The following is a 21612-nucleotide window of genomic DNA, read 5'->3' as shown; positions in this document are numbered from 1 at the left end:
TAGATTTTCAGTCCAACTCAGGTTAATTTTTAAATATGTTGTGATGTACATGTCAGACAATGTACATGCAGACAATTTCAATGCATCTATACGTTCATTCTTCACCTTGCTTTAAAGTACCATTTACATCATTTGTTCAAAATGGTAACCTCTTTGTAAAAGCCAACTGCCTTCCTCTTGCTTTTCATCAGAGAAGAGGATAACATCAAAATTATTAGACAAGATTGGGCACATTCAGGGTGGTATGGCCATAGACAATATCAAAATTATAACTACGAAGAATCTTAAGCTAGCTAGCTAGCTGTTTCTTTTTCTGTTCTTAATTTCTTTATATTTAAAATTTTTATATAAGATACGCATGCACATAGTTAACTTAAAGAGTTAAGTGATTCTTTGAAGCAACACTTCCCTCTCCCTTACTGCTCCTCTATTTTCTAATTCCCAGAAGCAATCATTTTATTTCTTTTCACTATTTAAAATTTACCTGAATAGTTCTAAATAACATGGTTTTATCGCTACATCGTGTAGATTTTATCTTGTGTCATCTCTGTGCAGATGAATATTTAGCATATGTTTTTGTTTAAAACCTTTCACCCGCCAGCGAGATTCCGAGGCGAGGCTCGCGCGCCCGCCCCCACCCCAGCCCCCAGCTCCCACCCGGTCGGCCCTGCTCAGCCATGATCAAGGTGATCCTCATCTTTAACAACCAAGGGAAGCCGTGGCTCTCCAAGTTCTACCAGCCCTACAGTGAAGATACACAACAGCAAATCGTCAGGGAGACATTCCATTTGGTATCTAAGAGATGAAAATGCTGTAATTTCCTAGAAGAAGGATTATTAATTGCAGGATCTGACAACAAACTGATTTATAGACATTATGCAACATTATATTTTGTCTTCTGTGTGGATTCTTCAGAAAGTGAACTTGGCATTTTAGATCTAATTCAAGTATTTGTGGAAACATTAGACAAATGTTTTGAAAACGTCTGTGAACTGGATCTAATTTTCCATGTAGACAAGGTTCACTATATTCTTGCAGAAATGGTGATGGGGTGGAATGGTATTGGAGACCAACATGAATGAGACTGTTAAACAAATTGATGCACAAAATAAACTGGAGAAATCTGAGGCTGGCTTAGCGAGAGCTCCAGCCGGTGCTGTATCAGCTGTAAAGAATATGAATCTTCCTGAGATCCCAAGAAATATTAACATTTGTGACATCAGCATAAAAGTGACAAAGCTGCCCTCTTTTAAATAAAAAATTTAAAAGGCCACTCTCAGGTAAAATCCGGGGGAAAAGTTATCTAAGTTTACCATGCAGTTGTTTACCAAAAATAGAGGAGGAGAGTCAACTTTCGCTCTTGGATTTAAGTCAAGGTACTGTAAAGAAGTTATGTAAAGGCGGTATGGAAGTTCATTGTTGCTTTTCTTGCTCAGTGATTTTGAAGAAATTGAGTAGTTACAGTGTCATTTTTTTCTTTATTTTCTAAACTGCATTCCTATGGCCACCTAAGGCATGCCTCTATGTATTGGCTACTACAGTATTTCGAAAAGTGTTTGGGACATTTCTTTAAATTATGTCTAACCCAAAATGTTGGTGTTTTGTATGGATCACAAATACAGCATTCCTTAATTCTTTCTGTTATTTGTCACAATTGTTATTTAAAGAATGAAATATGTATTGCATGAAAACAGTATGACCTTTTTCTCTTAGTTTAAATAAACTCCAAGGTAACTGGAAAAAAATAAATAAATAAAACCATTCACCCTACTGCCTGTATCTCTATTCCCCCACCTATATATTTGCTCCCTGTGCTCTCTTCCTCCAGTATAGTTACGTCACGTTAAGTTAGATTAACATTCAAGGTTTGCATTCTTATACCTAGGTAAACAACATTTCCTGCTGACCCACATAATATATAGGATTAATTTTACCTTCCTTTCATTAGAGTTCATTGTCTTTTTTTTTCTTTGATTAGTGATTTTATATACATAATACTTTGGTTAATATATATGTATACTCAAATATATAATTCAATTTCAATCACTTTTAGTTGTTTATATCTCTCTAAATACACCCAGACATATTAAGTATTCTACTAATTTCATCTTTCTTAAAGAAATCTTTCCTAGATTAGTTTGACTTTTTCCAACATCCTATATCTTTTCTATAGCCTGTATCTTTTCTTTCCTAATATCCTATATCTTTTCTTTCTTGGTTTATGCTCTCATTTAGTGAAATGCAGCCTCTAACAGTTTACTGAAGGATTCATAGAAGATCAATTTTGGAGAGTTTAGATGTCTGAAATATCCTTAGTTTCCCTCACAGTTGATTAGTAGTTTGTCATACTACTAGTATGTCAAACTACTAGTTTGTCTAATTACTTAGATTAGCAATCTCAGTATTTTAAAGTCATTGCTTCAGTGTTTTCTAGATTCCAGGGCTGCTGCTGAGAAGTCCAAAGCCATTCTGATACCTGACTCTTCTAGGTACCTTCTCTTTGAAAATGAGTGGAATTTTCTCCTGCTCCCAGTGTTCAGAAAATGCATGATAATAGACATTAGCATGGGTCTATCTTTTCCAGTGTGCTAAGGCATTGTACATCCAGCTGGCCCTCTGCATCTGTAAATTCATATCCTTCGGTTCTGGGAAATTATTTTGGATTATCCTTTGTTGATATCTTCTACTGTATTTTCCACTTTCTCTCTTTGGAAAATTTTTTATTTGGGTATTGGACTTCTTAAATTACTTATCTTTTCTCTCCTATTTTCTGTCTTTTTACTCTATTATCTGAAAATTTTCTGTATTTTTATTTTCCAGCCTTTCTATTGAGTTTTTTAAAATTTCTGCTAGCATCTTTTTTATTCTAAAAGCTCTTTAAGAAAAATTATGAATGTCCCCCCCCTTTTTTAATAGCATACTAACCTTGCCTCATGGTTATAATATTCATCATCTTATGATGATTTTTTAAAGAGAACGTTTCTTCTATGCTGTTTGTTTGTTTGTTTGTCTGGTAATCCTTAGCTGCTTTGTTTTTTTTTAAAGGGGGCATTGAAAACCAGACCAAGTGTGAGTGTTTGGATGGTGCTTGTCAATTGTGGGCCTCACTACTGGTGGTCTAGCCTTTTCACAAAATTTCTGATGTTCAGTGTCTTTAGTCTCTTCTTTTGGGCTGGTCACTTTGCCCAAAGAAAACTTCCAATCCCTTGCCTGCAGTGTAGAGACCTGTCTGTCAGAGCTCTGGGATCTGAATGAGGGAAGAAAGAAGGATAGCTCTACATTCAGTATGTAAACATTGATTTAATCTCCATATTTTTAGTGTGATATTAGGGATACCAGTATCTCTGGTATCCCCTGCTCCAGAGACCTTCTGTTTTACTCTTTCCAGAGAAATACCTTCAGTCCTCTACTAAAGATGAAGACCGCAGTTGTCATGCAGTTTACAGTGGAGTAAGGGATGTGAGATCTGTTTCGTAAACAGATTTTCAAATAGTTTTCTGTATTTAGACTCATCTTTTTTTTTTTTTTTTTTTTTTTGCTTTATAACAAATTTAATCAGTTATACATACACATATGTTTCCCTATCCCCTCCCTTTTGCATCTCCCTCCCACCCTCCCTATCCCACCCCTCCAGGCGGTCACAAAGCACCAAGCTGATCTCCCTGTGCTATGCGGCTGCTTCCCACTAGCTATCTACCTTACGTTTGGTAGTGTATATATGTCCATGCCGCTCTTTCACTTTGTCACAGCTTACCCTTCCCCCTCCCCATATCCTCAAGTCCATTCTCTAGTAGGTCTGTGTTTTTATTCCTGTCTTACCCCTATGTTCTTCATGACATTTTTTTTTCTTAAATTCCATATATATGTGTCAGCATACAGTATTTGTCTTTCTCTTTCTGACTTACTTCACTCTGTATGACAGACTCTAGGTCCATCCACCTCATTACAAATAGCTCAATTTCATTTCTTTTTATGGCTGAGTAATATTCCATTGTATATATGTGCCACATCTTCTTTATCCATTCATCCGATGATGGACACTTAGGTTGTTTCCATCTCCGGGCTATTGTAAATAGGGCTGCTATGAACATTTTGGTACATGTCTCTTTTTGAATTATGGTTTTCTCAGTGTATATGCCTAGTAGTGGGATTGCTGGGTCATATGGTAGTTCTATTTGTAGTTTTTTAAGGAACCTCCATACCGTTCTCCATAGCGGCTGTACCAATTCACATTCCCACCAGCAGTGCAAGAGTGTTCCCTTTTCTCCACACCCTCTCCAGCATTTATTGTTTCTAGATTTTTTGATGATGGCCATTCTGACTGGTGTGAGATGATATCTCATTGTAGTTTTGATTTGCATTTCTCTAATGAGTAAAGATGTTGAGCATCCTTTCATGTGTTTGTTGGCAGTCTGTATATCTTCTGTGGAGAAATGTCTATTTAGGTCTTCTGCCCATTTTTGGATTGGGTTGTTTGTTTTTTTGCTATTGAGCTGCATGAGCTGCTTATAAATTTTGGAGATTAATCCTTTGTGAGTTGCTTCATTTGCAAATATTTTCTCCCATTCTGAGGGTTGTCTTTTGGTCTTGTTTATGGTTTCCTTTGCTGTGCAAAAGCTTTTAAGTTTCATTAGGTCCCATGTGTTTATTTTTGTCTTTATTTCCATTTCTCTAGGAGGTGGGTCAAAAAGGAACTTGCTGTCATTTATGTCATAGAGTGTTCTGCCTATGTTTTCCTCTAAGAGTTTGATAGTGTCTGGCCTTACATTTAGGTCTTTAATCCATTTTGAGCTTATTTTTGTGTATGGTGTTAGGGAGTGATCTAATCTCATACTTTTACATGTCCCTATCCAGTTTTCCCAGCACCACTTATTGAAGAGACTGTCCTTTCTCCACTGTACATTCCTGCCTCCTTTATCAAAGATAAGGTGACCATATATCCGTGGGTTTATCTCTGGGCTTTCTATCCTGTTCCATTGATCTATCTTTCTGTTTTTGTGCCAGTACCATACTGTCTTGATTACTGTAGCTTTGTAGTATAGTCTGAAGTCAGGGAGCTTGATTCCTCCAGCTCCATTTTTCGTTCTCAAGATTGCTTTGGCTATTCGGGGTCTTTTGTGTTTCCATACAAATTGTGAAATTTTTTGTTCTAGTTCTGTGAAAAATGCCAGTGGTAGTTTGATAGGGATTGCATTGAATCTGTAGATTGCTTTGGGTAGTAGAGTCATTTTCACAATGTTGATTCTTCCAATCCAAGAACATGGTACATCTCTCCATCTATTTGTATCATCTTTAATTTCTTTCATCAGTGTCTTATAATTTTCTGCATACAGGTCTTTTGTCTCCTTAGGTAGGTTTATTCCTAGATATTTTATTCTTTTTGTTGCAATGGTAAATGGGAGTGTTTCCTTGATTTCACTTTCAGATTTTTCATCATTAGTATATAGGAATGCCAGAGATTTCTGTGCATTAATTTTGTATCCTGCAACTTTACCAAATTCATTGATTAGCTCTAGTAGTTTTCTGGTAGCATCTTTAGGATTCTCTATGTATAGTATCATATCATCTGCAAACAGTGACAGCTTTACTTCTTCTTTTCCAATTTGGATTCCTTTTATTTCCTTTTCTTCTCTGATTGCTGTGGCTAAAACTTCCAAAACTAGGTTGAATAAGAGTGGTGAGAGTGGGCAACCTTGTCTTGTTCCTGATCTTAGTGGAAATGGTTTCAGTTTTTCACCATTGAGGACGATGCTGGCTGTGGGTTTGTCATATATGGCCTTTATTATGTTGAGGAAAGTTCCCTCTATGCCTACTTTCTGCAGGGTTTTTATCATAAATGGGTGTTGAATTTTGTCGAAAGCTTTCTCTGCATCTATTGAGATGATCATATGGTTTTTCTCCTTCAATTTGTTAATATGGTGTATCACATTGATTGATTTGCGTATATTGAAGAATCCTTGCATTCCTGGGATAAACCCAACTTGATCATGGTGTATGATCCTTTTAATGTGCTGTTGGATTCTGTTTGCTAGTATTTTGTTGAGGATTTTTGCATCTATGTTCATCAGTGATATTGGCCTGTAGTTTTCTTTCTTTGTGACATCCTTGCCTGGTTTTGGTATCAAGGTGATGGTGGCCTCGTAGAATGAGTTTGGGAGTGTTCCTCCCTCTGCTATATTTTGGAAGAGTTTGAGAAGGATAGGTGTTAGCTCTTCTCTAAATGCTTGATAGAATTCGCCTGTGAAGCCATCTGGTCCTGGGCTTTTGTTTGTTGGAAGATTTTTTATCACAGTTTCAATTTCAGTGCTTGTGATTGGTCTGTTCATATTTTCTATTTCTTCCTGGTTCAGTCTCAGCAGGTTGTGCATTTCTAAGAATTTGTCCATTTCTTCCAGTTGTCCATTTTATTGGCATAGAGTTGCTTATAGTAATCTCTCATGATCTTTTGTATTTCTGTAGTGTCAGTTGTTACTTCTCCTTTTTCATTTCTAATTCTATTGATTTGAGTCTTCTCCCTTTTTTTCTTGATGAGTCTGGCTAATGGTTTATCAATTTTGTTTATCTTCTCAAAGAACCAGCTTTTAGTTTTATTGATCTTTGCTATCGTTTCCTTCATTTCTTTTTCATTTATTTCTGATCTGATTTTTATGATTTCTTTCCTTCTGCTAGCTTTGGGGGTTTTTTGTTCTTCCTTCTCTAATTGCTTTAGGTGCAAGGTTAGGTTGTTTATTCGAGATGTTTCCTGTTTCTTAAGGTGGGATTGTATTGCTATAAACTTCCCTCTTAGAACTGCTTTTGCTGCATCCCATAGGTTTTGGGTCGTCGTGTCTCCATTGTCATTTGTTTCTAGGTATTTTTTAATTTCCTCTTTGATTTCTTCAGTGATCACTTCGTTATTAAGTAGTGTATTGTTTAGCCTCCATGTGTTTGTATTTTTTACAGCTCTTTTCCTGTAATTGATATCTAGTCTCATAGCATTGTGGTCGGAAAAGATACTTGATACAATTTCAATTTTCTTAAATTTACCAAGGCTTGATTTGTGACCCAAGATATGATCTATCCTGGAGAATGTTCCATGAGCACTTGAGAAAAATGTGTATTCTGTTGTTCTTGGATGGAATGTCCTATAAATATCAATTAAGTCCATCTTGTTTAATGTATCATTTAAAGCTTGTGTTTCCTTATTTATTTTCATTTTGGATGATCTGTCCATTGGTGAAAGTGGGATGTTAAAGTCCCCTACTATGATTGTGTTACTGTCGATTTCTCCTTTTATGGCTGTTAGTATTTGCCTTATGTATTGAGGTGCTCCTATGTTGGGTGCATAAATATTTACAATTGTTATATCTTCTTCTTGGATCGATCCCTTGATCATTAGGTAGTGTCCTTCTTTGTCTCTACTAGTAGTCTTTATTTTAAAGTCTATTTTGTCTGATATGAGAATTGCTACTCCAGCTTTCTTTTGATTTCCATTTGCATGGAATATCTTTTTCCATCCCCTTACTTTCAGTCTGTATGTGTCTCTAGGTCTGAAGTGGGTCTCTTGTAGACAGCATATATATGGGTCTTGTTTTTGTATCCATTCAGCCAATCTGTATCTTTTGGTGGGAGCATTTAGTCCATTTACATTTAAGGTAATTATCGATATGTATGTTCCTATTCCCATTTTCTTAATGGTTTTGGGTTCGTTATTGTAGGTCTTTTACTTCTGTTGTGTTTCTTGCCTAGAGAAGTTCCTTTAGCATTTGTTGTAAAGCTGGTTTGGTGGTGCTGAACTCTCACAGCTTTTGCTTGTCTGTAAACGTTTTAATTTCTCCATCAAATCTGAATGAGATCCTTGCTGGGTAGAGTAATCTTGGTTGCATGTTTTTCTCCTTCATCACTTTAATTATGTCCTGCCACTCCCTTCTGGCTTGTAGAGTTTCTGCTGAGAGATCAGCTGTTATCCTGATGGGGATTCCCTTGTGTGTTATTTGTTGTTTTTGCCTTGCTGCTTTTAATATGATTTCTTTGTGTTTAATTTTTGACAGTTTGATTAATATGTGTCTTGGCGTATTTCTCCTTGGATTTATTCTGTATGGGACTCTCTGTGCCTCCTGGACTTGATTAACTATTTCCTTTCCCATATTAGGGAAGTTTTCAACTATAATCTCTTCAAATATTTTCTCAGTCCCTTTCTTTTTCTCTTCTTCTTCTGGAACCCCTATAATTCGAATGTTGGTGCGTTTAATGTTGTCCCAGAGGTCTCTGAGACTGTCCTCTGTTCTTTTCATTCTTTTTTCTTTATTTTGCTCTGCAGCAGTTATTTCCACTATTTTATCTTCCACCTCACTTATCCGTTCTTCTGCCTCAGTTATTCTGCTATTGATCCCGTCTATTTTTTATTTCATGTATTGTGTTTTTAATCGATGCTTGATTCATCTTTAGTTCTTCTAGGTCCTTGTTAACTGTTTCTTGCATTTTGTCTATTCTATTTCCAAGATTTTGGATCTGGGAAATAGAATCTTGGATCATCTTTACCATCATTATTCTGAATTCTTTTTCAGGTAGACTGCCTATTACCTCTTCATTTGTTAGATCTGGTGGGTTTTTATCTTGCTCCTTCTCCTGCTGTGTGTTTTTCTGTCTTCTCATTTTGCTTATGTTACTGTGTTTGGGGTCTCCTTTTCGCAGGCTGCCGGTTCGTAGTTCCCGTTGTTTTTGGTGTCTGTCCCCAGTGGCTAAGGTTGGTTTAGTGGGTTGTGTAGGCTTCCTGGTGGAGGCGACTAGTGCCTGTGTTCTGGTGGATGAGGCTGGATCTTGTCTTTCTGGTGGGCAGGTCCACGTCTGGTGGTGTGTTTTGGGGTGTCTGCGGACTTTTTATGATTTTAGGCCACCTCTCTGCTAATGGGTGGCGTTGTGTTCCTGTCTTGCTAGTTGTTTGGCATAGGGTGTCCAGCACTGTAGCTTGCTGGTCGTTGAGTGAAGCTGGGTGCTGGTGTTGAGATGGAGATCTCTGGAAGATTTTTGCCGTTTGATATTATGTGGAGCTGGGAGGTCTCTTGTGGACCAGTGTCCTGAAGTTGGCTCTCCCACCTCAGAGGCGCAGCACTGACTCCGGGCTCCTCAATTTGGGATGATGTGTTGTCTATTCATGTATTCCACAGATGCAGGGTACATCAAGTTGATTGTGGAGCTTTAATCCGCTGCTTCTGAGGCTGCTGGGAGAGGTTTCCCTTTCTCTTCTTTGTTCTCACAGCTCCTGGGTCTCAGCTTTGGATTTGGCCCCGCCTCTGCGTGTAGGTCGCCGGAGGGCGTCTGTTCTTCGCTCAGACAGGACAGGGTTAAAGGAGCAGCCGCTTCGGGGACTCTTGCTCACTCAGGCCGGGCGGGAGGGAGGGGCATGGAGTGCGGGGCGAGCCTGCAGCGGCAGAGGTCGGCGTGACGTTGCACCAGCCCGAGGCGCGCCGTGCGTTCTCCCAGGGAAGCCGCCCCTGGATCCCGGGACCCCGGCAGTGGCGGGCTGCACAGGCTCCCGGAAGGGCGGTGTGGGCAGTGACCTGCGCTCGCACACAGGCTTCTTGGCAGCAGCAGCAGCCCCAGCGTCCCACGCCCGTCACTGGGCTCCGCGCTTTCAGTCGCGACTCGCGCCCGTCTGTGGAGCCCCTTTAAGCAGCGCTCTTAATCCCCTCTCCTCGCGCACCAGGAAACCAAGAGGGAAGAAAAAGTCTCTTGCCTCTTCGGCAGCTCCAGAGTTTTCCCGGACTCCCTGCCGGCTAGCTGTGGCACATTAGCCCCCTTCACGCTGAGTTCTCGCCGCCAGCCCCAGTCCTCTCTCTGCGCTCTGACCGAAGCCCGAGCCTCAGCTTCCAGCGCTGCGCGCCCCGGCGGGCGAGCAGACAAGCCTCTCGGGCTGGTGAGTGCCGCTCGGCACCGATCCTCTGTGTGGGGATCTCTCCGCTTTGTCCTACCCAGGTATGTGGGGAGTTTCTTGCCTTTTGGGAGGTCTGGGGTCTTATGCCAGCGTTCAGTAGGTGTTCTGTAGGAGTTGTTCCACGTGTAGCTGTATTTCTGGTGTATCCGTGGGGAGGAAGGTGATCTCCGCGTCTTACTCTTCCGCCATCTTACTCGGAAGTCTAGACTCATCTTCATTTGCACTTTTTCATTTGCCATGGCCAGAGACTTACAGTGTTTTACTGTGGCCCTAATTGTGGTATTTTGGCTATCTAAACAGAGAATTTGGATAAAAATATTTGTAGCTTCTCTTTACTGAGTGTCTGCTTTGTACCAGGTACATTATAGATATTATCTGCAACTTTCAAAACAACCCGAAACTGTAAGTTATTATCATCCCCACTGCATATAGTTGAATAACTTAACTAGAGTCACTAGCAAGCAAGTAAGTGGTTCGGGGATTCAAAACTAAGTCTGGATCATTGACCCAAAGTTGATGCTTTTTCCTACATGATTTGTTGGTCTTAAAAGAGTCAGCCTCTTAAGTCAGAAACAGTAAGACTTATTGGCACAATTGAAAAGTGTTACATAAATGCCTCTGCTCTCTACCACATTTCATGTTCACCAGGTGTTTTAAAGCTTAAAATTCTCAAAAACAGAAAGCTTAAAATTCTCACAGTGGCCTTGTATTTTTGGGTGTATCTGGAGCTGACATTGAGAGTGGAGGGTGAGAGATCATGCACTATTGGAATGATGACTTGAAAAGACTGAAGATGCAGCAACTAGTAGGAAATGGAAATGACCTGTGAAGGGGGAAAATATATTCATATTCTCTGTATTTGGGTAACTGTAAAAACCCAGATGATGAAATAAAATATAGGCTTTTTTTTTTTTTTTTTGGTGTTATGAGTCTTTCTTGGTTGAGTTTGCTTCTTAAGGCTAGGAAATTAAATGAACCTTCCTTAGAAACAGGAATCAAGATCAGATGATCTGAGAGGTAATGCCCAGCTTCACAACTCAAAAATGTTTATTAATTAGGCAAGTTTCCCCACTCACAGACCTAGACTTCCTCTTCTGTTATAATCAAATATTGATTGCTATCATTTGTACCCCACACTTCCACTCTGTCTCCTGGACCAAGGCACACCTTATAAATTCTGAACCAATATCTACCAATCACCTCTTATGTGCCAGGCACTATTAGACATAAGTGGCACAAAAACAAATAAGACAGACCAAGGTCTGCCTTACAGAACTTAGAGTTTAATGGGAAGGACTTATCTTTAATAAGCAATTGAAATAAATGAATAAGTAAACAATAAGGGGACAGATCATACCATCCTTTCCAAACTTTTCCTTTTATATGTACTAAAGAATATATTTTATTAAAGAATATACATTTATATTCCTTTCCATTTTATATTCAACATTTACCTAAATGACTTTCTCAGTCTCCCAGATTTTATTGTCCTTAACGTAGCTTGGCATTGCTCCTCTTCCAAGGGGGCATGCATTTGGTTTTCTTTCTCTGAGTACAGCCTTCTCCCTTGTTATCTGCCTCCTTTACCCAACAATTCTGACCCTTAGTAGTTCTTCTCTTTCATTTCATCTATTTAGCCCTCTTTTGGCATTACCCTAAAAATGTTCCTTACTCCCCAGATAAATTATTCCCACTCTCCAGCATCATTCCTGGACTGCCTCATTGGCATATTCTCATCAGTCTTTGCATGGGCACAGATTTCTTACTATTGGTAATTTTTCAACTGACATAGAAAACTCATGGAGTTACTCTTTTCCTTTCAATCATTATCTATTATTCATATTCATTTCCCTCACAACATACTTCTTCTTTGGCCTCTATTATACATTTTCCTTCAAACCATTCCATCAAAACTCAAGGGTGACAACTGACCTCTTACTAAATCCAATTACCTTTTCTAATTCTCTTTTTTTGGCTTCGGCTTCTCAACATTTCTGCAGCACATGACCACCTTGTCCTTCTGAAACCCACTTAAAGGTTGGCTTCTGTGATCATAGCTGGCACTGAACTTCCATGATCATCTTCCATTTGTCAGACAGTCCCTTCTCCAGAATCTCCTCTGTCATAGTTCAGTTCTTAACCCCCTGACCATCACTCTCAATCTTCTTTTTCCATTTTTGACTGACTCTGTGTTCTGACTTTAGCTAATAGGTTTATTCTTGATGAGTCTCCTCTTGCATTTTCCAAGTATGTCATGATATAAAGTATGTCAAAGGTTGACCATAGTTTGGAATGCTTTGCTTTAGCAAAATTATATAGGTTTCCTTACAGAAGGATCATTTTGAGTGTTCATTACCCTAATGTGCACTATGGATATCCAAGAAGGAGCAAACATTTTCCCAATTTATTTGGTCTCAAACTCTTTGAATGGGGCATTTGAGAAACACATTTTGGGAAATACTGATTAATATTGTGATTGATAATGTCTCACCTTAATTCAGTTTTGTGCCAGAAACTGGGCATGGAGTATTTCTACTTGGATATTCTACTAACTCAGTAGGTCTAGAACCACATTTTCATCATCTTTCAACACAATATCTCTTTTCAATTTTTTTCTATCAGTGTCACCACAGTTTTTTCATTCATCCCAACTCAAAATCTCAGCATCCTCTCTGGATTTTCCTTCTTCATTTCCTTTCTCCTTTCAGTCATCTCTTAATTATTTATTAGATTGTTTCTTGAATTTGTATGTACTTAATATCTCCGTAGTCTAAATTCTCATAACCTCATATCTGGAAATCATCCTAACTGGCCCTGCTGTGTCGAGTTTTTTCTTAAACCAATCCATTCTAAAGCAACTATTCAATACTTTTGTTAAAATACTGATTAAATCATGTCACTGTCCTGCTCAGAATCTTCAGCCAACTTCCTGTTGCCTCTTGAATAAAGTCTGCACTATTAACTGAGACATTTAAGGTTAATGCCTCTATTGACCTTCCTCCATCTAGTTCCTTGCTACTTTTCTAACTTTGTTATTTATTCCAGCTAAGTAGACCTCACTGTTCTAAAAATGTAAAGATATTTCCAGCTCTGAACCACTTATTGACCATCTGCCTTGCATTACTTCAGGCAGTATTTTTTTTAAATTTCATGGATCATGAAATCAATTTTTTTTGGTGTTTAAATTAAATTTGCCTTTATTTTTATTCATTTCCTTAAAGATCACATCCATATTATAGTTCTTTATTTTCTTCTCATAAGGAAGTAATGATCTCTGCAAGATGTTCCTATATTTGTAAATCAGTTATTCATCACTATGCAACACAGTACCTCTAAATTAATTGCTTAAAACAAAAGTGGTTTATTTGTTCATGATTCTATGCATCAGGAATTCGAGCAGTGACTGGCTAAATAGTTTTTCTTCTTTGTCAGGGGTCATGTTGTCAGTGCGGGTGCTGAAATGACTAAAGGTCTAATATGGTCTCACTCACATATCTAGCAAGTTATTTCTGGCTCCTGACTGGGGACTCAGCTGAGGTTGTAGTCAGGGACCTTGGTATTTCTCCACATAGGTTTCTCCATGTGGCTGCTTGGGCTTCCTCATAGCATAATGGCTGAATTCCCAGAAGGTGCATTATAAGAAGCAAAGATAGAAGATGTATAACTTTTGAGGCCCAGGCTCAGAAGTCAAAGCATTACATCTCCCATTGGTCATAATAGGTACCAAGGCTAGTCCAAATTCAATGGTAGAGGAAATAGACTCTACCTCCTAATAGGAAAGTAGCAAGGCCACAATGCTAAAGAACATGTGAAATGGGTGATATTGTTGTAGCTCTCTTTGGAAAAAAAAAACCTATTTACACTATCTAATGTTCTAGTTCTTTTTTTAAAATTAATTAATTAATTTTTTTTGGCTGCACCGCATGGCATGTGGGATCTTAGTTCCCCGACCAGGGATCAAACCCATTCCCCCTGCAGTGGAAGTGTGGAGTCTTAACCACTGGACCATCGGGGAAGTCCCCTTTCTAGTTTTTTTTTTTTTCTTTTAAGTCAAATTTTTAAAGAAAAATTTTAAACATATATAATTATAGAGAAAGCAATGTAATGTACCCCATGTATGTATTTTCTTAGATTCTGTATTTGTCTTTTGGCATCTGTTCACCATGGGGCCAATTACTTTAACTATATTTTCTTTTCTGTATTGATATGCTGGCATTTGAGGGCCTTACAGACCTGGGGAGAGACTGCCCCTTCCAGAGCTAGCTAATTTCTAAAGATAGTAAATAATTTACTTGGGAGTCCCTTCTCATACACAAGCCAACCACCTCCTTATCTAACTCTCACATATGAAGCCAGTATTTCTCCTGCCCTAAATCATCCCAGACACAGCTATCAAGTAACTAGAGACCATCCCTATAGTCCAAAGCCTGCCAGAATTATTCAAACTGGCCAATCCCAAGCTGTTTACCCTACTCTCCCTCGCCTTCCTCATGTAAACCCCACTACAGGCTCTTCCCCTTGTTCCTGTCTTCTGTCTCTGACCACCTGATGCTTCTCTTGTGTAGCACGGTGTGCCCCTCCTCTTAGAAAATGTAAGTAATAATTAGGGACGGTGGGAGGGAGGGAGACGCAAGAGGGAAGGGATATGGGAACAGATGTATGTGTATAACTGATTTACTTTGTTATAAAGCAGAAACTCATAAAAAAAGAAAACGTAAGTAATAAAAATCTTCTGTCAATGGCATTAGTTCTGTTTTGACAATGATTCGTCTTCATAAATTAAAATCCTGTGAGTATAAATGGGAGAGCATGCATCACCCAGTTCAACAATTCAGCAGTTATCAACTCACAGCCAGATTGATTCCTCTCTATACCCATACTCTTTACCATCCCACCTCTAAAATACTTAGGCAAATTCCAGATACCATATAATTTAATCTGTGAATATTTCTGAGTGTATGTATTTGTATATGTACGTATACTTATTTTTTTCAACTATAATCACAATATCATTACCTCAGAAAATGATTTTTTAATATCATAAATATCCAGACAATGTTGAAATATTTCCAGTTATCTCTTGGAGTGTTATTTTTAATGGTTTATTATTTGAATTAAGATCCAGATGATGTCTATACATTGTAACTCGTTGTTATATCTTTTTATTTTCTTTTTATATATAGGTTTCTTTTCCATCTCTTTTATTACTTGCAACTTTTCTTTTTCCCTATCTCTCTCCCTCCCTCTTTCCTTCTCTCTTCTTCTCTCTCCCTCTCTCTTTCTCTTTGGTATGGTTATTGAAGAAAGCCAGTAGTTGGTTTTTTTTGGTGGAGTCGCTACTCCCCACATTCTGCTTGTATTCTCATGGTGTCATTTAATGTGTTCATCCATCCCCAGTATTTCCTATAAATTGGTAGTTAGATTTAGAGGTGTTGACAGATTTGGGCTTGATTTTTTTAGCAAGAATTCTTCTTGGGTGATATTCTGCACTTCCCCAGGAATTACATAATGTCCGTTTGTCTCACTTTCCGTGATGTTAGCAGCCACTGTGATTACTGTCTAGATCTATTAAAGTATTGGGGACTGTAAATAGTGCTATTATAATTCCACCATTCCTTTATTGTTTATTAGCTGGTATACTTCCATAAAGTAAAACTTCTTGACATCAATTAGTTGCTTTCCCTGATGTATAGTCCATTTAAAAGATATTGACAATCAATAAAGTTTTTTAAAAGTATAATTTTGAACTTATAAATTTAAATATATTGGATTTGTATCAATTCATTGCACCTATCTTTTTGACAAGACCCCAGTAGTTTTTGATAATTTTCTTGCTTTCTGGTTAAAAAAATGTTCAAATGTTCTCAGTACATTTCCTGTTACGGCACTGGAATCAGCCATCTGTCTAAGAATCACTAATTCTTTTTAGTGGGAAATGGTATTTAGAGAACACAATCTGTGTTTTAAGAGTGCTCATTGATACTAGGTTCATTATTTCCAGAACGTTTTAGTAGACACAGTTAAAAAGTGTGCATTTTTAAGAAGACAAGATGAGTCTATATTAATACTTCCAATTTAGGTACTAGACTAGAGAGGTTTTCCTTAACCTCATGTAGTTTATACTTGTGTCTTCTCCTATGCCAAAAAAATCTCAGTTCTCAGTGAATTCAACTTACTCATTTGCTTTTCTGTACTACACGTAGTCTCAGAATATTAACATAAACACTATCACAAGTATAATGATTACTAAAAACAAAGCAAGATTTTTTTATTTGCAGTTTCTTTATCCTTAGGTTATCCTACACTAGGGATATAAAGTCAAATTACTGTGTTTTAAATCAGTTAGAATTGTTCCTCTATGTTTATAGAATTAAAGTGGATATAAGTTAGGTTCATTTGTTTCTTTCACTTCACTTTTTACTTTTAGAAATTGAGTCCCACTCCAACTTTATTTTTTCTTATAATTATGTAAAATACTTACATAATTCCAAAGTCAACTCTATATAACAAGAATTTTTTTTAAAAATTCAACTTCTATTTCTGTGTCCTGCAGCCTATTCCTCTTTTTTCTCTTTTTGGCAAACATTTGTATGGTTTGTTTTCTTTATTAAAAAATAAATAAATAGACTTTATTTTTTAGAGATGTTTTAGGTTCACAGCAAAATTGAGCAGAAGGTACCAAGATTCTCTACATACCCCCTACCCCCACTACACACAGCCTCCCCCACTATCAAAATCCTGCACCAGATGGTACATTTATTACAATCAGTGAACCTACAAGCACATGGACATATCATTGTCACCCAAAGTCCATAGTTTACATTAGGGTTCACTATTTGTATATTCTATGGGTTTTGAAAAATATATAATGACATATATCCCCAATTATAGTATTATTCAAAGGGTTTCACTGCCCTAAAAATCCTGTGTGCTCCACCTACTCATCCTTCCCTCCTCTCTAATGGCTGACAACCACTGATCCTTTTATTATCTCCATAGTTTTTCTTTTTCCAGGATGTCATATAGTTGGAATCATACAGTGTGTAGTCTTTTCAGATTAGCTCCTTTCACTTAGTAATATGCATTTAAGTTTCTTCCATGACTTAGCATGGCTTGATAGCTCATTTCTTTCTAATACTGAATAAAATTCCATTGTCCAGATGCATCACAGATTATATATCCATCTACCTACATTTCATAGTCCATTAGAAATGCTATAACAAAATACCACAGACTGGGTGGCTTATAAATAAGAGAAATTTATTTCTCATCGTTCTGGAGGCTGGAAGTCCAAGACTGGGTACCAGCATGGTTGGGTTCTGGTGAAGACCTTCTTTTGGGTTGCAGACCGCTGACTTCCCAATGTAACCTCACATGGTAGAAGGAGCAAGGGAGCTTTCTCAGGCCTCTTTTGTAAGGGCACTGATCCCATTCATGATGGCTCTGCCCCCATGACCTAATCACTCCCCAAAGGCACTGCCTCCTAATACCATCACCTTGGTGGTTAGGTTTCAACATATAAATTAATTGAAGGAAGACATTCAAATCATTACACCTGCTGAAAGACATCTTGGTTGCTTCCAAGTTTTGCCAATCATGAATAAATTTGCTATAAGTATTTGTGTGCAGGCTTTTGTGTGGAGATAAGTTTTCAACTTATTTGAGTAAATACCAAGAAGTGTGATTGCTGGATCATACAGTAAGATTATGTTTAGTTTTGTAAGAAACTACCAAACTGTCTTCCAACATGGCTGTACCATTTTACATTCCCACCAGCAATGAATGAGTTCCTGTTGCTTTATATCCTGTCCAGCATTTGTTGTTTATTCCTTTATTTTTAATATAAGGAAATGTTATTTCCCACTTTTATAGATATATGTCAGTATACTATAAACACTCCTTTTTAAACTTCATATCATAGAGTATATCACAGAGATCATGATATAGTTGTATTTATAGTTATTACTCATGCCTTCTTACAGCTGCAAAGTATGCCATTGTATCGATATAGCGTGGTTTTATTTAACCCATCCCCTATTAATAGACATTTGGGTTGTTTCCAGTTTTTGTTATTACAAATAGTACTTTAATGAATTCCTTGTAAACCTACCTTTTTGTACTTTTCCCAGTGTATTTTTGTGGTCAATTCCTAGAAATGGATTGCTAGGTCAAAGGGTAAGCATTTGTATAATTTTGATATATATTGACCAATTCCTCTCTCTATAGGAGTTACAACATCTTGTATTTCTATAACAATGTATTAAGGTGCATATATCTTCACAGCCTCATCAACAGAGTATGCTGTCAAACTTTTGGATTTTTCCCAAACTGATAAGAAAGAAATAGCAACTCAGTGAAGTTCTAAATTATACTTTTATTGTTATGAACGTGGTTGAAACCTTTTTTTATGTTTAAGATCCATGTGCATTTCTTTTTCCTAAGAGCTCTGCTCATATTTCTAGCCCATTTTACTATAGGGTTGTCTTCTTCCTTTAGTTTTAGAAGCTTTTATATATATTAGAGACATTAGTCTTTTGTCTGTAACATATACTTTTTCCCAGTTAATCATTTTTTTTAATCTGGCTGTTTTTATGATCAGGTTTTAAATTTTTATCTGATCAACTTCATCGTTTTTATTGCTTCTGGAGTCATAGTTTTCCCACTTTCAGGTTATAGAAGAATTCAATTGTGTTCCCTTTAAAACTTGTATAGCCATAAAAGTAACCCAGTTTAGTGGGTTGTAACAAGCAATTTTTAAAATGAGATACAATTAAATAGAACAGAAAAAATAGTATTCATTGTATATAATGAAGTATTGAAAGAGCTTAGAAGTTGTCACTCCAATCCTCACAAAAAAAAAGCTGAACAAACTGAAAGTCTTCAATTCTTAGATATATCAGAGATCTGAGGCCAAAGGATAAATTGTTCCTCCCCAAACTTGAGAGACAGACCGGAAGATACAGAGAATCACAGTTTACCAGGAACAGAAGCCCAGGAGCAGAAGCCAGCAGCAGAAGCCAGGATTGGTAGGAATTCTTTAAACTGTAATTGATGAATCGCTAAGTGCCTCAATGTTTGAAAATTATAACTCCCAAAACTTGAGAGTTAGAAACTCCATGGGGCCCAATTTTAAAGGGATTCTCAGGCTTTTCTGAGCTTTACCTCTAGAAGCTCTATTATGTTCTCATTGTGTAGATAGGAGACAAATCCCCTAGCGCTTTCATCAGGAAAAGGGGGAAAGTAACCATTTTGAAATATACCCAGAACTTTCTGTTCTTCTTAACAAGGTCTACACTTAAGGGAAACTATTTGACCAGAGCCTAACTGGGATTTCACAAAAGCCTAACTGATCTGGAGGAAGGGCAACACCCAATCCAGGCTCACTAAAAGACTGAGACTTAGTCATAGGACTATAGAATACTTTCCCTCCCCTGCATCTTACCACAGCATCCATAGGATTCCTGTATAATATCAGGAGATTACAGCTAAAAGAACTACAAGGCTCAAATCCTATTTAAGAAGTCGCGGGACTTTCCTGGTGGTCCAGTGGTAAATAATCTGCCTTACAATGCAGGGGATGTGGGTACCATCCCTGGTCAGGGAACTAAGATCCCACATGCTGCAGGGCAACTAAGCCCACGTACCATAAGTACTCAGCTCGCAAGCGCCTTAACTGGAGCCCGCATGCTGCAAACTACAGAGCCCACATGCTCTGGAGCCTGCGTGCCACAACTAGAGAAGAGAAAACCCGCACGCCATAACTAGAGAGAAGACTGCGCACCACAAAGAAAGAGCCCACATACCTCAAGTAAGATCCTGAGTGCCATAACTAAGACCCAACGCAGCCAAAAATAAATAAATAAATCTTTAAAAAAAAGAAGTTTCTGTGAAAACCCAAAGACTAAAGGGGAGACAAAAGCAAGACACTAAAGGAAATTTATAGCCTCTCACAGCACAACTACAGTAAACAGTAACCACAGTCTGCTCTTATCCAGATGAACATAAAGTATATAATGTCTTAAAATAATTTGTATGTTTAACATATATCAATATAGACATAGTTATGAACGTGTGTATTGGATTGTGATTTAAAATGTATTTCTTACTGAGGACCACAGTCAAAAAAGCTGAAATCACTTGGCAAAAGGAATCTCTTGACTGTGCTCTCTACAGAATGAAATAATACTAGTACCTATGCACTTATTCCCCATTCAAGTACAATAAAGAGTTTCTCCCATTCCATGCAGCAACAGCTCAGTGAAGACATGGGCAATGTATGTTCATGAACGGTGTTTTGTTATTTTCATTAATATGATGGGGATCACACAAACCGGTACTTCTCAACTAGAACTAACTCTAACTCTAAATAGGAAAAGTTCTGTGTCCTAGAAGTGCTTCTCTCCTAGCTAATTGGGACACCTACTGAGCTGGCAAAAGATGCCAAAGAAGCTAGAGGCCTCGGGACCCTGATAGGCATGCTTACCCTCATCTTACTTGTGCTAGTCATAGTCTCCATTTGCAACATTGTTGTCTGTGAAGCAAGCAGACATTTTCAAGTATAAATATGGCACACAACGTATTTCCTTTAGCCCTAAGCCTCTCAGTAATTTAGTTTCCTTAAGATACTGCTGTACTCTCTTTACTGCTTCCTATGTTTACATCTTTATTCTTGCTGTTAGAACTCACCTAAACAAATCTAACCCAACTGTAAGATCAGACTTCTCTTTGATCTGTCTCACTCCTCTAGGAAACTGCCCTGGTCCTCCTTTTACTTATCCCAGTCTCTAACAGTCCAAAGAATTTATCTCCTGAACCATTGTTTTTAACACAAAAATCATTTATCACCATGAGTTTATTACTTAATTATTTCATACATATAAATCTTGACACACTTGTTAAATTATAAGGTCCTGGAGTAGATGGTCATTTCTTTTATACTCCATCTCAGTTGATCAAGAGGTGGGCATGCTCCACCTCACACTGGTCAGAATGGCCATCATTAAAAAGTCTACAAATAACAAATGCTGGAGAGGGTGTGGAGAAAAGTGAACCCTCCTACCCTGTTAGTAGGAATGTAAATTGGTGCAGCCATTATGGAAAACAATATGGAGGTTCCTTTAAAAACTAAAAATAGAGATGCCATATGATCCAGCAATCCCACTCCTGGGCATATATCTGGAGAAAACCATAATTCGAAAATGTACACGCACCCCAATGTTCATTGCAGCACTATTGGCTATTGCAATAGCCAAGACATGGAAGCAACCTAAGTGTCCATCCACAGATGAATGGATAAAGAAGATGTGGTATATACTACTCAACCATAAAAAAGAATGAAATAACGCCATTTGCAGCAACATGGATGGACTTAGAGATTATCATAATAAGTGAAGGAAGTCATACAGAGAAAGACAAATACCATATGATATGACTTATATGTGGAATCTAAAATATGACATGAATGAACTTATTTATGAAACAGAAACAGACTCACAGACATAGAAAATAAATTAATGGTTACCAAAGGGGAAAGGGGGTGCGGGAGGGATAAATTAGGAGTATGGGATTAGGAGATACACACTACTATATATAAAATAGATAAACAACAAGGTCCTACTGTATAGCACAGGGACCTACATTAAATATCCTATAATAAATAATGGAAAAAACATATATATATAAAACTGAATCACTTTGCT

The 21612-nt window shown here is 37.7% G+C and overlaps 1 long non-coding RNA gene and 1 pseudogene across 5 annotated transcripts in view; one reads left to right on the top strand and one right to left on the bottom strand.

Annotated features, from left to right (window-relative positions):
* The window catches only part of LOC309791705, a 215173-nt gene that overhangs the window by 69633 nt on the left and 123928 nt on the right, over positions 1-21612 (bottom strand). The gene's annotated exons all lie outside the window — the stretch shown is intronic.
* LOC309792095 (AP-3 complex subunit sigma-1-like) lies at positions 602-1574 on the top strand (annotated as a pseudogene). The gene has a single exon. The product of its transcript is annotated as an AP-3 complex subunit sigma-1-like (transcript).

Source organism: Mesoplodon mirus (assembly GCF_964341445.2).
Source record: "Mesoplodon mirus genome assembly, chromosome: 16".
In the NCBI taxonomy this organism is placed as follows: domain Eukaryota; kingdom Metazoa; phylum Chordata; class Mammalia; order Artiodactyla; family Ziphiidae; genus Mesoplodon; species Mesoplodon mirus.
This window is presented reverse-complemented; position numbering and strand designations above follow the sequence as displayed.